Below are 15100 nucleotides of genomic sequence, written 5' to 3'. Positions count from 1 at the left end.
GAGGGGGGAGGTGTGGAGGGCAGGTCATCTGCACCTGTCAGGGAGACAATAAAGTCATAGCTAAATGCCCTCCCAGCCCTTCCCGCACCTCTCAGTCAATATTTGCTGAAGTGAATGGGAGTGAAAGGAGGCATAGACTATCCCAAAGCAGATACCTTCGCCAGTCTGTACCTGGCAATTTCAGCTATCTAGCACATGTAGTGTTTCTTTCTCACTTGTGTTTTTAAAGTGGTTTGCATATGGAAAAGTCACAGGTTCTGGAAATATTATAAGCAACGCAAGAATAAAGATTGTATAGTTTAAATCACAGTGCCAGCACTTGATAGATCCTTCTTGGAATGAAGGAAAGAATCTCCTAGAGGACCCAGACTGTGTGCTTGGGACTGGATGGGAATGTCTTCAGATGGAACCAGAAGGATTTGCTGAAAAGTTGCCAGCTACTGCTATAAGAATTTAGGATTGTTTCATTCTTTTGCATGTGGCTTTCCAGCACCATTTACTGAAGAGGCTGGCTTTTCTCCAGTGTATGATTTTGACTCCTTTATCGAAAATTATGTGCCCATATATCTGTGGATTTATTTCTGGGCCCTCAATTCTGTTCCATTGGTCTGTGTGTCTGTTTTTGTGCCAATACCATGCTGTTTTGATTATTGTTGTTTTGTAGTACAATTTGAAGTCAGGGAGTGTAATACCTCTGACTTTGTCCTTTTTTTCTCAGAATAGCTTTGCTATTCAGGGTCTTTTGTGATTCCATACAAATCTGATGATTTTTTTGGTTCTATTTCTTTAAAAAAAAAAGCCATTGGTATTTTAATGGGGATTGCATTAAATCTGTATATTGCTTTGAGTAATATGGACATTTTAACTATTAATATATTGATTATTCCAATCCCAGAATATCTTTCCATTTCTTTGTATCTTCAATCTATTTTAATAATATCTTGTAGTTTTCAGTATAGGCCCTTCACATCTTTTGTTGAGTTTATTCCTAGATATTTTATTTGCAATTGGAAAAGGATTTTTTTCATTGCTATTAGAGAAATACAAATCAAAACCACAATTAGATACCACCTCATAGTTGTTAAAAGGGCTGTTATCAACCAGACAAGTAATAATAAGTGTTGAAGAGGTTGTGGAGAAAAAGGAACCCTCATACACTCCTGCTGGGAATGTAAATTGGCACAGCCACTATGGAAAACATTCCTCGAAAAATGAAGAATAGAATTACCACATGACCCAGCAATCCCTCTTCTAGGTAACTACCTAAAATTTTTCAAAACATTAATTTATAAAGCTACATGTACCCCTATGTTCATTGCAGCACTATTCACAGTGGCCAAGACATGGGAACACCGAGTGTCCTTCGATAGATAATTGGATAAAGAAGACGTGGTGCACATATACAATGGAATATTAATCAGCCATAAGAAAAGATACAACACTGCCATTTGTGACAATGTGGATGGATCTCGAGAATATCATGCTAAGCAAAATAAGTCAGACGGAAAAAGTCAAGAGCCATGTGATTTCACTCATGTGGGATATAAAACTGAAAGCAACAAATGAAGACAAACAAAGACACAGACAACAGTTTAGTAGTTACCAGAGGGAAAAGGCTGTGGGGGGACTTAGAAAACGATAAATGGGGTGAAATGAGGAGGTTTGACTTTGGGTGGTGAACACACAATGCAGTATACAGATGATGTATTATAGAAATGTATACTGGAAACCTATGTAATTTTATTAACTTATGTCACCCTAATAAATTTAATGAAATAAAAAAAGAATTTGAAATGGGAGGTAATTGTTGTTAATGGTCTTAAAGAACTCTCACCAGATATTCTGGGTTTACCTATATTCAAATTCTGTATTGCTGCAAATAATCTGCAAGAACTTTCTCACCTTGAGAATTCTATGATTCTATATTTTTGCCTAAATCTGTGGAACTTGCAATTTTTTTGTTTACACAAAACTGAGATTCTTCTTATATAATAATGTGCTTTGACTGCCATGACTTCATGAAAAAGAGGCCTTCAAGAAAAGAGAATTGCTGCCTAGCAGGGAATAGGCAGAAATTTTTCAGTGTTTTTTTTTTTAGGGTAAATGTGCAAATGAGAAGAAAATGAGAAAAAATCATTCCAGATAGAGAAAAAACAAGACATGTCATCTGGAAAGTTGTATAGTTTCTTGCTTGAGCAACCGAAAATGTTCAGTGAGCAATTAATGTGGTAGATATTTCTAATTTTAATAGGTTCATTTATTTCAAATAAATATCTAAAGGAAATGTGTCTATGTTTAATATTCTCTATAATATCACATGAATTTGTATTGCTGATTTTATTATTGCTTCTTTAGGTTAGGATACTTTAGGGTACAAAACAGATTATTCAAATAAAAGTGGCTTAAACAATAAGCATCTGTTATCACCAGAAGGAATGTGGCTTTTTGTGGTTCTATGATGTCATCACTTCCATCTTTCTGTTCTGCGATCCCAGAGATATTGGCCTTGTCCCTTTTCACGGTGGCAGCTTCAGGCATCACATGCAAACATGACCACATTTAGAAAAGAAGGAGAGCATTTCTTCTTATGCATCTTTTTATTAGAGAGGGAAACCCTTTTTCAGAATCCTCCCAGCAGCCTTCCCTCTTGGGTCCCATTAATCAGGACTGGATCACATGTGTAAGTTCTACCTGCAAGGGAGACTGGGAAAGTGACTCTTGGGCATTTCCAGCCTTCAGAGGGGGAAGCGAGCTCTGTTGGCAGGGAAGAACCAGGATGGGATGGGAGGGCACTCCCAGCAGAGCCTGGCACAACCACTCTTTAGTATAATATATTCTATCAGCCAGAGTGTAACTAGTTATATAGTCTCTAACAAGCAAAATAGTAAACGGATCATGTTACTGTTCCGTTTGAAATGTTTCCAAACCTCACTATTGACACAATAAAGTTTGCACTTTTGAAGTCTGGCATATGAGACTATGATCCGGCCTCCATACTCTTACTGTATTCAGCTCATTCCCATTTTATATTTTAATTAAAAAAATCATTTTCAGTTTCTTGGCATTTGTTTAAAAACCTCTAATCTTGGAGGAAGATGGCACTTGGTGCAGAATAGGTATGCGGTGTATGTAGCCTGTGATGTGTTGTTCTCCAGATTCCAAGATGACACTGCAGTAGCTGTGGCTGTCCTAGCGAGTGGAGGTGGCGGAAACAAAGAATTCGTGACCAGTGTTCCTCCCACACAGTTCACAAGGAGGCAGCAGCAATGCCTTGCGAGCTATTTTGGTCCCAGCAGTGTAGGCGGAGTTGAAGGCTGTTCAGGGCTTTGTGATGGCCTCTACCTCCTGTGGGGGTGAGGAGGGGGGTGTCTGCAGGGGATATCCTGTTCACTTTACAAGACGCCAAGAGCCATTGATCAACATCCTGTCCTCAGCACTGAAAAAGTGTAGGTCTGTCTTCCTCAGTTAATTCAAGGAATTCTATTTTGAATTCTATTTTGCCACATCATTGGAGGTTGGATTTCATCATGAACTCAAGAGAGCAGGATTCCATTTTGCCCACCTTGCCGGGGATCACCTCTTGCAGCATCCACACAATAATTTGTTTAAGTTCATCTTTAGCATGAATCAGTCAACATTAGTTTAATGATGAGTGTCTAAGGGGAAAGGTAGTTGTGATGTAGGAGATTTTTCTGTGAGTGTGTGAGTGCCGGGATCGTGTCTCGTGAAAGCAAAGAATGGAAACACGGACCAAGGTGAGGTGAAGAGTTGTAAAAGAGGATAGTTTATTAAAAAGCAAAGAAATGCAGCTCCCGAGCAGGGAGGGGGTTCCCGAATGGGATGCCCCATGACTGAGGCAAAAGCTCTTACTTTTATACCTTTCCTTGCCTGTTTGGGGAAGGGGAGCTAGTGACTTTTAATAGAATTAGTCTACCAGGTTTGTTCTGTTTGCCCATCCTGAAGGGATTAGCAAAATAACCCATTCCTATCTATCAGATGTGTTCTGTTTGTCAGGCCAAAAGGAATTTTATGAGATAATTTATTAACCTCAAGGTGCTGTTACATTTTGTCCTGGAGTGAATGAGTTACTTCAGAACCTAGAGTTTTAGGATATGGCTGTCTTTTTAGTTTACCAGGAATCTTTTTGTCTGCCTAACAACGTGCTGACTAACCTGTCTCAGTTATGGTAAAGACTAATTCAGGTATCTCACTTCATATACAAAAGCCAACTTCAGATTATATGCTGCAAGGAGAAAGGCAAACTTTAAATGTTTTAAAATAACACGACACAATCTCTGCAACAGGCAGTTTGAACCGCTGTAAAAATGCAGCTGCTAAAGGTAGCCTATCAGAGTTCAAATCCTGACTCCACTGCTTACTTGCTTTGTGACGTTGACTGAGTTACTTAATTTCTCTGTGCCTTGCATTTCTCATCTGTAAAGGGGAGATAATGCGTACTGAAACATAGAAAGTGCTCAGTAAGTGCTGGCTTTTACTATTTATGACCTTAGGATAAAGATTCCTTAAACACAGAAAAAAATGCAAATGACAGAGGAAAAGATTGATACATGCAATTACAATGAAATTAAATTTTATACATCAGTAGACCATAAGGTATGAAAAGATAAATCACAAATTGAGAACATTTATTTGTCACATATATGACTGACAAAGGATTCACATCCAGAATATATTAATAACTCTTACAGGTCAATAAGAAAAAAGTCAGACAATCCAGTGGAAAAATGGGCAAAAACATAAACAGATATTCTTTTAATAAGAGAATATAAATGGCTGATAAACATATAAAATGCTTCCATCTCACCAATAGTCAGAAAAATGCAAATTGAAACCCCAATGAGTACCATTTTCCAACTGCCTGGTTGGCAAGACATTTTTTAATTTACATATTGTCTTAGTCTGTTTAGGCTGCTATAACAAAATATCACTGACTGTGTGGCTTATAAACTACGGAAATTTATTGTTCACAGTTTTGGAGGCTGGGAAGTCCAAGATCAAGGCTGCAGCATGGTCCTGTTTAGGAAGAGCCTCTTCCTGTTCATAGTTAGCACCTTCTTGCTGTGTCCTCACACAGTGGAAGAGGCAAGGGCTTTCTCTGGAGCCTCTTTTATAATCCCATGCATGAGGGTTCTACCTCCCAAAGGCCCCATCTATTAACACCACCACACTTGGGGTTAGGATTTCAACATATGAATTTGGGAGAGACACAAACATGCAGACCATAGGACATACCAAATGTTGGCAAGGGTGGGGAGCAACAGAAACTCTTATTTACGGCTGATGCTATTGACATTGGAAGTAGATTGACATTATTTGGTAAAGATGGAGATGTGCATAGAAATTTTATAGTTAGATATATACCCCAGAGAAACTTCTGTAATGGACAGCAGAAGAGGTATACAAGGATGATATCACTTTTTGGAATAGCGAAAAATTGGAAACAGTGCAAGTGTCCATCAACAGTGTAGTGGGCAGATGACCTTTGATACATTTATACAACAGGATGCTATCCAGCAATGAAATTGTTTGTACCACAGCAACCCAGTACCCACATCGACATGGGTGAATCCCACAGACATAATATTGAGTTAAAAAAGCAAGCCCAGGGGCGGCCTGGTGGCTCAGGCGGTTAGCGCTCCGTGCTCCTAACTCCGAAGGCTACTGGTTCGATTCTCACATGGGCCAGTGGGCTCTCAACCACAAGGTTGCCAGTTCAACTCCTCGAGTCCCGCAAGGGATGGTGGGTTCCGCCCCCTGCAACTAAGATTGAACACCGCACCTTGAGCTGAGCTGCCTCTCGGGTGGCTCAATTGGTTGGAGCGCGTCCTCTCAACCACAAGGTTGCCGGTTCGACTCCCGCAAGGGATGGTGGGCTGTGCCCCCTGCAACTAGAAAACGGCAACTGGACCTGGAGCTGAGCTGCGCCCTCCACAACTAAGACTGAAAGGACAACAACTTGAAGCTGAATGGCACCCTCCACAACTAAGATTGAAAGGACAACAACTTGACTTGGAAAGAAGGCCTGGAAGTACACACTGTTCCCCAATAAAGTCCTGTTCCCCTTCCCCAATAAAGTCTTTAAAAAAAAAAAAAAAAAAGCAAGCCCACAGAAGATTATATACAGTATGATTCAAAAGTATGCAAATTAGGCAATACATTGTGTAAGAGTACATCCATAAATGGGAAAACCTAAAGAAAAGGGGGATCATAAATACAAAATTTGGATAGTGGTTCAGTGTATTGGCAGTGTTCTATTTTCTAAATTGGGTGATGGACTACATGGGGATTCATTTTGTATTATATGTCTTATACAACATAACTTTTGTAACTATAATATATTTTATAAATAATGCAAAAGACTAATTCAGAAAAAAAATGTAGAGTTTTGTGGTCAAAGTTCAAGGATGGTAGATCTGGATTTAAGTTTAGTATTCTGCTCCTTATCAGCTGCATGGATTTAGGCAAATTCTCTGAGATTTAGTTTCCTATTTTGTGAAGTGGGGATAATAATACTTACATATCTCAAAGACTGTTGTAAACATTCAGTGATAGGTAATGCAAGTGAAAAACACCTTATGGTTCAGTTCAGATCACCAAACACTTTGTGCCAGGTGCCAGACACAAGGATGAATAAGGCATGGACTGTGTACCCAGGAGCTTACATTGTAGTAAGTGGAATGGACAGGCAGGTAAACAAGTAGATTCAAGTTAACTGCAGCATGAGAGCTGGGAGCAAACAAAGAAGATGCACTCAGCTCAGCTTGGGAAGGCAGATGCAGCCTGTGAAGGCTACCGAGAGGGAGGTGATGACTGTTCTGAATCCTGAAGAATGAGTTAGCCAAACGAAGAAACGGGGTAGGGAGTGAACAGGACTGGCAGAGGGAACAGAATAAGCAAAGACCAGAGGCAAGAAATAGCACAGTATGTATGTTTCTATATTAGTCTTGGGTGAGATGAGACATACCCTGAAATAAGGATAGAGGGGTTGGCAGGGCCAGGAAATTGAGGGTTTTGTGTATTGGGTTATTGAAGTTTGGCTTGACTCTTAATGGGAGCCATTGAGTAACTTTAGGTAAGGGAGCAATCAGGACAAGATTGGGGCTATGACATATCCCCTGCTGGAAGGGCAGGGATGAAACATTAGACAAGTTAACAGTCTGCAATGACTCAAGTGAGGATATATGAGAAAGACTGGAGAGTAAAGAGAGATTTAAGAAAGGCTTAGAAGTAAAACCAGCACAGCCTTCTGATGGGGTGTGGGGGTGGGGATAGAGAAGGAAGAGTCTAAGATATGTTCTAGTTTGGGCTACTGGGTGCAAAGCCAGCACCATCACTGAAGTGGGGAATAGGAAAGAGGATTCGGTTTAGGGGGAAAGGATGAATTAAGTTTGAGTTGGAGAATCAATGAATTTGAGGAACTTGTAGGGCATCCAAGCAGAAAAGGAAGTACAGAATTAAGCCAAGATGCAGGGGTGAAGTCAAGGCCCGAGACCTGGATTTGGGAATCATCAGAGTGCAGGTGGATGAGACTGGCCAGGGAGAGCACATAGCCTCCAGCTTTTGGAGAAGGGCTCAGCAAACATTTTCTGTAAAGGGCCAGATAGTAAGTATTTTAGATTTTGTGGACCATGTGATATCTATCACAACTACTCAACTCTGCCAATGCAGTGTGAAAGCAGCCGCAGATAATATGCACACAAATGGGTATGACTATGTGCCATTAAGTTTCTAGAAACAGGTGGCTGGCCGGATTGGCCCACAAGCCATAGTTTGCTGATCCCTGTTCTAGAGAGAACTGAGTGTAGAACACAAGACCAATAAGCACCACCAATGTATTTGCTACACCTCTTGGCATGAGAGTGATAGGACCATGATTGAAAGGGAAATTCAGTAATTCATAACTGTCGTGCGGGGGACCCTGCTCGCTGCGCCATTTGTCGTGCTGGGAGGCCTCCGAGGTCTCTGCTCCCGCTCCCCATACAAGAACGCAGGATATGGTGAGGCCAAAAAGGAACACACAAGGAGCCATAGATATTGGAGTCATACTTAGTATATTCTCACCGGCGGCACTATACTCTCACTGGAGGCTGGATCCACACTGTCCGCAACCAGCCGTCCTAACTGCAATCCGCGCTTGCCAGCCCAGCCACCATCTTCTTGCCAGACCCCATTTTCTCTCTCCCCTCCTTCTTCTCTGCTAGCGTAGCCACAGCAGTTATATTGTGGCCAATGGCTCACTGGTTACAGCTGACGGCCAACTAGCCACAGCTGATGGCCATGCAATCACAGTTGGCCATTTACTACCTGAGCCAGCACCTGTCTATGTGAGGCCGAGAGCCTGGAAACTACTTTCTGGGGCTCTGCCCCCACACTAACTAAAACCTGGGAAGGCAGGGCTGGAACTGGACCACTGGATCCAGGAACCTGAATTTGGGGTATGGGCTTTGTTAGGCACAGCCGGAGGAATGAGTCGCAGAAGACCAAGATTGGTCTATTAGAATTTATTGGGCATGTTTGAGCTGCGGGAAGTCAGGCTAGAGCAGAGGGAAAAGATCATAACCTCTTCGAGCAAAGAGGGGTATGGAGTTTTATAGGAGGGGATAAAAGAGGCTGTTGCCCCTTGTGGGGACAGAACCAGGAGTGCAGTTTCCAGGTTCTCGGCCTCACGTGGGAAGGTGCTGGCTCAGGTAGTAAATGGCCCTCAACTATGATTTGATGGCCATCAGCTGCGGCTAGTTGGCCGTCAGCTGTAACCAGTGAGCCATTGGCCACTAATATAACTGCCGTGGCTATGCTAGCAGCAAATGGGGGCTAGCAAGAAGATGGTGGTTGAGCTGGCAAGCACGGATTGCAGTTAGCACAGCGGATTGCAGTTAGCAGGGCGGATTGCAGCCGGCAAGTGGGGTTGATTGGTTGACAGAGAAGCGGACAGCCGGTTGCAAATCGTGTGGCTCCTCCTGCATCCTGTGTCTCCAACCCAGCCTCCAGCGAGACTATAGTGGTATGACTCCCCTACCTATGGCTCCATGGGTGTTCCTTTTTGGCCTCACCATGTCCTGCATTCTTATGCAGGGAGCAGGAATAGACCCCGCCTGACACCTTGCATGACACCCCTTCAATGACAAAGAGTTTCAGGGCATGACCAAGTCCTCTAGCTCCACACCCTGGCCCCAGGTCACTTTCCAGACCTCCCAAGCCCACTCAGGCCCAGTTAATCACAGGCCCCTAGGAGATAAAGCAAGGGAGGATCAAGACAAGATGGCTTTTAAGATAAGGTTTCTGCTCCTGGTTTAAATATAGCTTAACAGGCTTCATCCTCAGTTCAGCTTCACATGGTGAGGGCATGGCCACAGCTGTTCCTAATGTCCATTCTATGTCAACATAAGAATGTCCAAACCTGTAGAACATTTTTATAAGAGTGTCTGAAATTTTTATTCAAGCCAGAGGATACCCCTGGAAGAAAGCTCTTGAAGGACTGAGGAAAAATGCTTTGGAGAATGACTTTGCAGTTTCTTTCTTACATTTGGAATTAAGGAGGAAACATAAGGAAGATTACTTGAAGGTGGGAGAAAGCAAGGTGGAGATTGGATTACTGGATTGTTAACAAGATTATGTGCTCTCTTGAGGGTGGTTATGCTTCCAAGTGGTCTAAAAGAGAGGCATTTCAAAGGTGTGTGTCATGCAGGGTCTCAGCTCCCGCTCCCCGCACCAGAACGCAGGATATGGTGAGACCAAAAAGGAATACCAACGGAGCCATAGATAGGGGAGTCATACCACTATATTCTCGATAGCGGCTGGTCGAGATGCAAAAGTAAACACCTGCCAGTACCCCAACGAGGGGGTCTTCCTGCATCCCAGTCTTGCTGGTGGCCGGGCGGGACACAGGAAGTAGTATCCACATGATCTGCAATTCGCCATCCATGCTTGCTAACCCCACTTGCTAGCTGCAATCCGTAGCTTAGCCAAGGCAGTTATATTAATGGCTAATGGCTAGCCGGTAACAACTGATGGCCAAGTAGTCACAGCTGATGGCCATCTACCATCTGAGCCAGCACCTTTCCACATGAGGCCGAGAGCCTGGAAACTGCTCTCTGGGACTCTGTCCCCACACTGTGTTAACCTAGATGCATAGAAAGAATGCACAGGGCTGGCTTAAGGCAAAGATAAACCTTTTATTAAAGAAGTTATATGCCTGGGGTATGACTATCCACCATGACCTGCCAAATTAGGAATTTATGATCAGATCACCCTATGAGGTTACTTTCAGTTGAATTTATTACAGGGCCCCCTTTTTGTCCACACTTAGAACCTATGTTTGCAAAGGTGAAGGGAGTGTGGTAAATTAGATATTGTCTCCAGTTCTAGATGTCTCCTAATACAGGGATATCTGCAATATACAACCTGTCTCATTGAACAGTGACTGTAATTCCTCTCACTAGAACAGTGATGTTGTGTTTGGCCACATGGCTTGCTCTGGAAATGTGGACAGATCAACAATGTGACAGTTCTAGGCTAAGACCTCAAGAGGTATCATATGTTTCTGCTTGCTCTGTGTTCCTGTGCTCCATCCTGAGAAGAGCATGCCCCAGGAAGCCACTGGTCCAGAGAGAATGAAGAAACCTGTGAAGCACACCTGAAGCTGATCCTTGCCACATCTGACTTCTAGACCCGTGGACAAGAAAATAAATATTGGTTGTTATAAGCCACTGAGATTTTGAGAGTATTTGTTTACACCGTAAAACTGATTGATTAAAGATATTCCCAATTAGTTTCCTTTAAAAAATCCTGGTGAAAAACTCTGATTGGCCTGATTTGGGACATGAGGCTCATCTCTGGACCAATCACTGAGAATGGAGAGATTTGGTATTGTGCACATTTTGTTCAGGAAAGTGGGGGCCATTACCAATATGAGGAAAAGGGATGCTAAGCAGACAAAAGCAATAGTCAATATTGTGGAGAACCAGCATAGAGTAGTGCCATGGAAACTTAGGCAGGAGAGAGGGACAAAAATGAGGGTGTGTTGAATAATGTTATTGGCAGCAAAGATACACCAAGACAAGAAATGGAATGTGTTTATTTGCTTTAGCAATAATGACCAATAAAAGTCATTGGTGGACCGGCCCGGTGGCTCAGGCGGTTAGAGTTCCATGCTCCTAACTCCGAAGGCTGCCGGTTAGATTCCCACATGGGCCAGTGGGCTCTCAACCACAAGGTTGCCAGTTCAACTACTCAAGTCCCGCAAGGGATGGTGGGCTCCGCCCCCTGCAACTAAAATTGAACTGAGCTACCGTCTGGATGGCTCAGTTGGTTGGAATGCATCCTCTCAACCACAAGGTTGCCGGTTCGACTCCTGCAAGGGATGGTGGGCTGTGCCCCCTGCAACTAGAAAACGGCAACTGGACCTGGAGCTGAGCTGCGCCCTCCACAACTAAGATTGAAAGGACAACAACTTGACTTGGAAAAAAAGGCCTGGAAGTACACACTGTTCCCCAATAAAGTCCTGGTCCCCTTCCCTAATAATAATAAAAATAATAATAATAATAATAATAACAATAAAAACAGTTGGAGGAATAGCTCTTCCCACTGTAAGTCCCAACCTTCTTAAAAAAAAAAAAAAAGTCATTGGTGATCTTTGAACTGTTTCAGTTGAGTGTTGGAGTGACAGCCAGATTATAGTTAATGATAATATTTCAATAAACTCTAATTCACTATTGAAATGTTAGTTATTACTAAGAAGAACCTTAGATAAGGAACAAGTTAGGAGTCTGTTAAGGGAGAGCCAGGAGTTTTATTTATTTGAGCATCACTTTGAAGCTACAGGAGGCTTTGGGGTGGGGAGTGTTGGGATTATCCTCACTAGAGGCAGATGATTCTCAAAGTGAGAGAGATCCTTCCAGGGTGGAACCAGGCTAAAAGGTGGAGCACAGTCCTGGTGTGACCCTCAGGGCCTGCAGCGAATTTCATTTTTGGGAACCATATGGGCGTGAAGGCAAGATCCAAGCAACGTGGAATTTAAAACATCAGAGTTTGATAAGAGATCACAAGGGAGGTAAGAGAGGCCAAGGGAGGAGAGCGCAGATAAGAATATCTGGTCTCAGGCCTGGAGAAATAGAAACAGAGCCAGCCCTAAACACAAGTATTCAATTGACAACATGTTAATTTAGTGCCCACCCCCTTTTAGGACTCTGACCTTTTCTTGACTTCTTTTGAGACCTCTTTCCTTCCCCATCCCTTATGGCCTGTCCTCTATCTCTACCCTGCCTCTCCTGTCTTTATTGATGTCTTACTGTGTAGGACTTTCAAAGGCTGTTTCACCTAGCCCAGTCCTACCAAACAGTACACCAACATCTCTCTCTGTCTCTGCCTTATCTTTCATTGTACTGTCTCATGTCTCATTCCTTTGCGCTCTACTTTCAAAGAGGCATCTGGGAATGAATCCAAGCCAAGATATTAACATAAGGTATCTCCTCCTTCTGCATTATTTGCTTTCCAAATGGACTTTCCTGGTAACATGACATGGTAACCCAAAAAGTGTTATTTGTCAAAGGGGGAAGAATTTGGACAGATGAAGTTAAGGCATGAAAAATTATCCCTCACATTTTACCACCTAATAAGTTTGTCACTGATGAGGCCATTCATGAACCGGAGAAGGTATTGAGGGAAGTTAGATAAGAATCATCTTTTAATGTTAATTCATGTCTTTTATTAACCCATATACAATTACTTATCTTCTGGTTTGTTGAAGCAATAGGTCAGAACAACCTTTGCCAATGTCTGTCAAAGTGGCTGGCCATACAAACTCCAGCACCACATTCATCTGAAGGGCACTCCGATGAAGGTGACTGATTTTGCCATTCTCATCCTGAAATCTTACAATATTTCAGGACAACCAGCTTAATCTGCTTTCTCTTATGCTTATTATTCTTGGGAGTGGTGTAAGACTTCTTCTTCCTTAGCACCATCACTAAGTCTCAACACAAGATGAAGAGTTGACTCTTTTTGAATGTTGTAGTCAAAGTACATCCGTCTTCCAGTTACTTGCCAGCAAAGATCAGTCTTTGCCGATCAGGAAGAATTCCTTCCTTATCCTGGATCCTGGCCTTTACATTATCTGTTGTATCCGAGGGTTCAACCTTGAGAGTGATGGTCTTCCCAGTAAGGGTTTTGACGAAAATCTGCATCTTGGCGGTGATTCCACTGCAGACGGTGGATTGGAAAGGATAAGAATGTTAATTTTAGAAATAAAATATTTAATTTTAGGTGTCAACACAACATATTTTAGATGTAATTGCTAAACAAAAATGCCCTGAAGTAAGAAATATAGGGTTAGACAAATGGCCACAAATCCGAGGTCAAGAGGTGATACCCACATCCTGGTATCACTTTTCCCTTCCAGTTTATAGTTACAAACACTCTCACATCTGCTATTTCATTTGATCTTTACAAAAGCTCTGTGAAGTAACTTTGTGTTTCTTAAAAACATTTTTAAAATTTGCATTTTTAAAAAGCAAAAGCAAAAATTTCAATTTACAGAAGCTAAATTACTTAGCTAATGTTCACTGCTGGTTGATATTTCAGTTCAAGTCTGAAGAAAGGGAAACACCAATGTCTAGTTCAACAGTCAGGCAGCAGAAGTTCCCTCTTACTCAATCTTTTTTTTTACTCAAACCTTCAGATGATTGGATGAGGCCCACCCAAATTAGGAAGATCAATCAGCTTCACTCAATCTACTAACTCAAATGCTGGTCTCATCCAGAAACACTCCACAGACTCACCCAGAATAACATTTGACCAAATACCTGGGCACCCTGTGGCCCAGTCAAGTTGACTGATAAAATGAACTATCACAGTGGTTAATTGAGCTCCTCAAGGAATAAAATAAAGAGTCAGTCTCGTTTTGCATTTAACACTGATGAAATGGCTTACAACACCAGATGTGACAAATCTGGCGGACAGAAGTTTCAGAGACATAAATGTGATCATTTCTATAATTTTTATTTGGCCTCGAGTGTGATCTCTATAGTAGTCAAATTTCTTCTGTAGATTTCTGTGACCATTCTTCTTCTTCTTCTTTTTTAAAAACATTTTTTTTTTTTTTTAATTTAAGTGTGTTTTTCCAGGACCCATCAGCTCCAAGTTAAGTAGTTGTTTCAATCTAGTTGTGGAGGGTGCAGCTCACAGTGGCCCATGTGAGGACTGAATCAGCAACCTTGTTTTTAAGAGCACCTCGCTCTAACCAACTGAGCTAAGTGGCGTCCCTGTGACCATTCTTGAATAGAATTTATTTTCTACCTTTCTCATCCTCCCCTGCTCCTTCTTGTCTGTCATAATTATCATTTTCACTGTCATCACCATCATCAACATCCAAAGGTTACTGAATGTATGGGGTACACATGGCTCTGTACCGGGAAGACATTTGTAATTCATGGGGAAACTAGATTTGTCCCTTGCTTGGAGTGGCGTAATTTCAGCTGAGGAGATAGAACACGTATATAAAAAGATAAAGAAGTATAAACTAAGTATGAACTAGATCGCTAAGTGCTAACTGCAAAAGGACATTAATCTTAGATTCCGGAAGAAGAACTAACTGATCAGCAGGCTCAACATGGTCTGAAAAGGCTTCAAGAAGATTGTGATCCTTGGGCAGAGCCTGAGGGAAGAATGTGACCAAAATAAGTGACGGGAAGTAGAGAGACTATGTTAGAAATAGAGAATACCCCTAACAAAAGTGCAAGGTGCAAATGTGTGCTCAGGGATAGGCAGTGAGTCATGGCTTGGTGGGCACTTGTGCCATTGAACAGTTTCGTGTCTGGAGAGCAGCACCCAGGAACAGATTTAGGCCCAGATTGCTAATTAAAATTATTTCACTGTGTGTGAAAATTCCCAGGATCAGTGTGGAGTGTCGTCACATCCCCTGAAGGCATTTTCTTCCTCAAACACGACTTCCTAAACATGCTTAGCCGGTCAAATATCACTGCTGTTACACAGAAGTCCTCTGAAAAGCCCTTCTGGATTTGCACATGGTTAAAAGAAGAAAAGCAGCCTACCTGTTTTCATTTGCAGACTTAATGCCATTTTT

The 15100-nt window shown here is 42.2% G+C and overlaps 1 pseudogene; it reads right to left on the bottom strand.

Annotated features, from left to right (window-relative positions):
- Positions 1–12741: 12741 nt before the first annotated feature.
- Positions 12742–13202, bottom strand: LOC109436426 (ubiquitin-ribosomal protein eS31 fusion protein pseudogene; annotated as a pseudogene).
- Positions 13203–15100: the final 1898 nt, after the last annotated feature.

Source organism: Rhinolophus sinicus, chromosome 6 (genome assembly GCF_057876585.1).
Source record: "Rhinolophus sinicus isolate RSI-liver-muscle chromosome 6, RSI-T2T, whole genome shotgun sequence".
NCBI lineage: Eukaryota > Metazoa > Chordata > Mammalia > Chiroptera > Rhinolophidae > Rhinolophus > Rhinolophus sinicus.
This window is presented reverse-complemented; position numbering and strand designations above follow the sequence as displayed.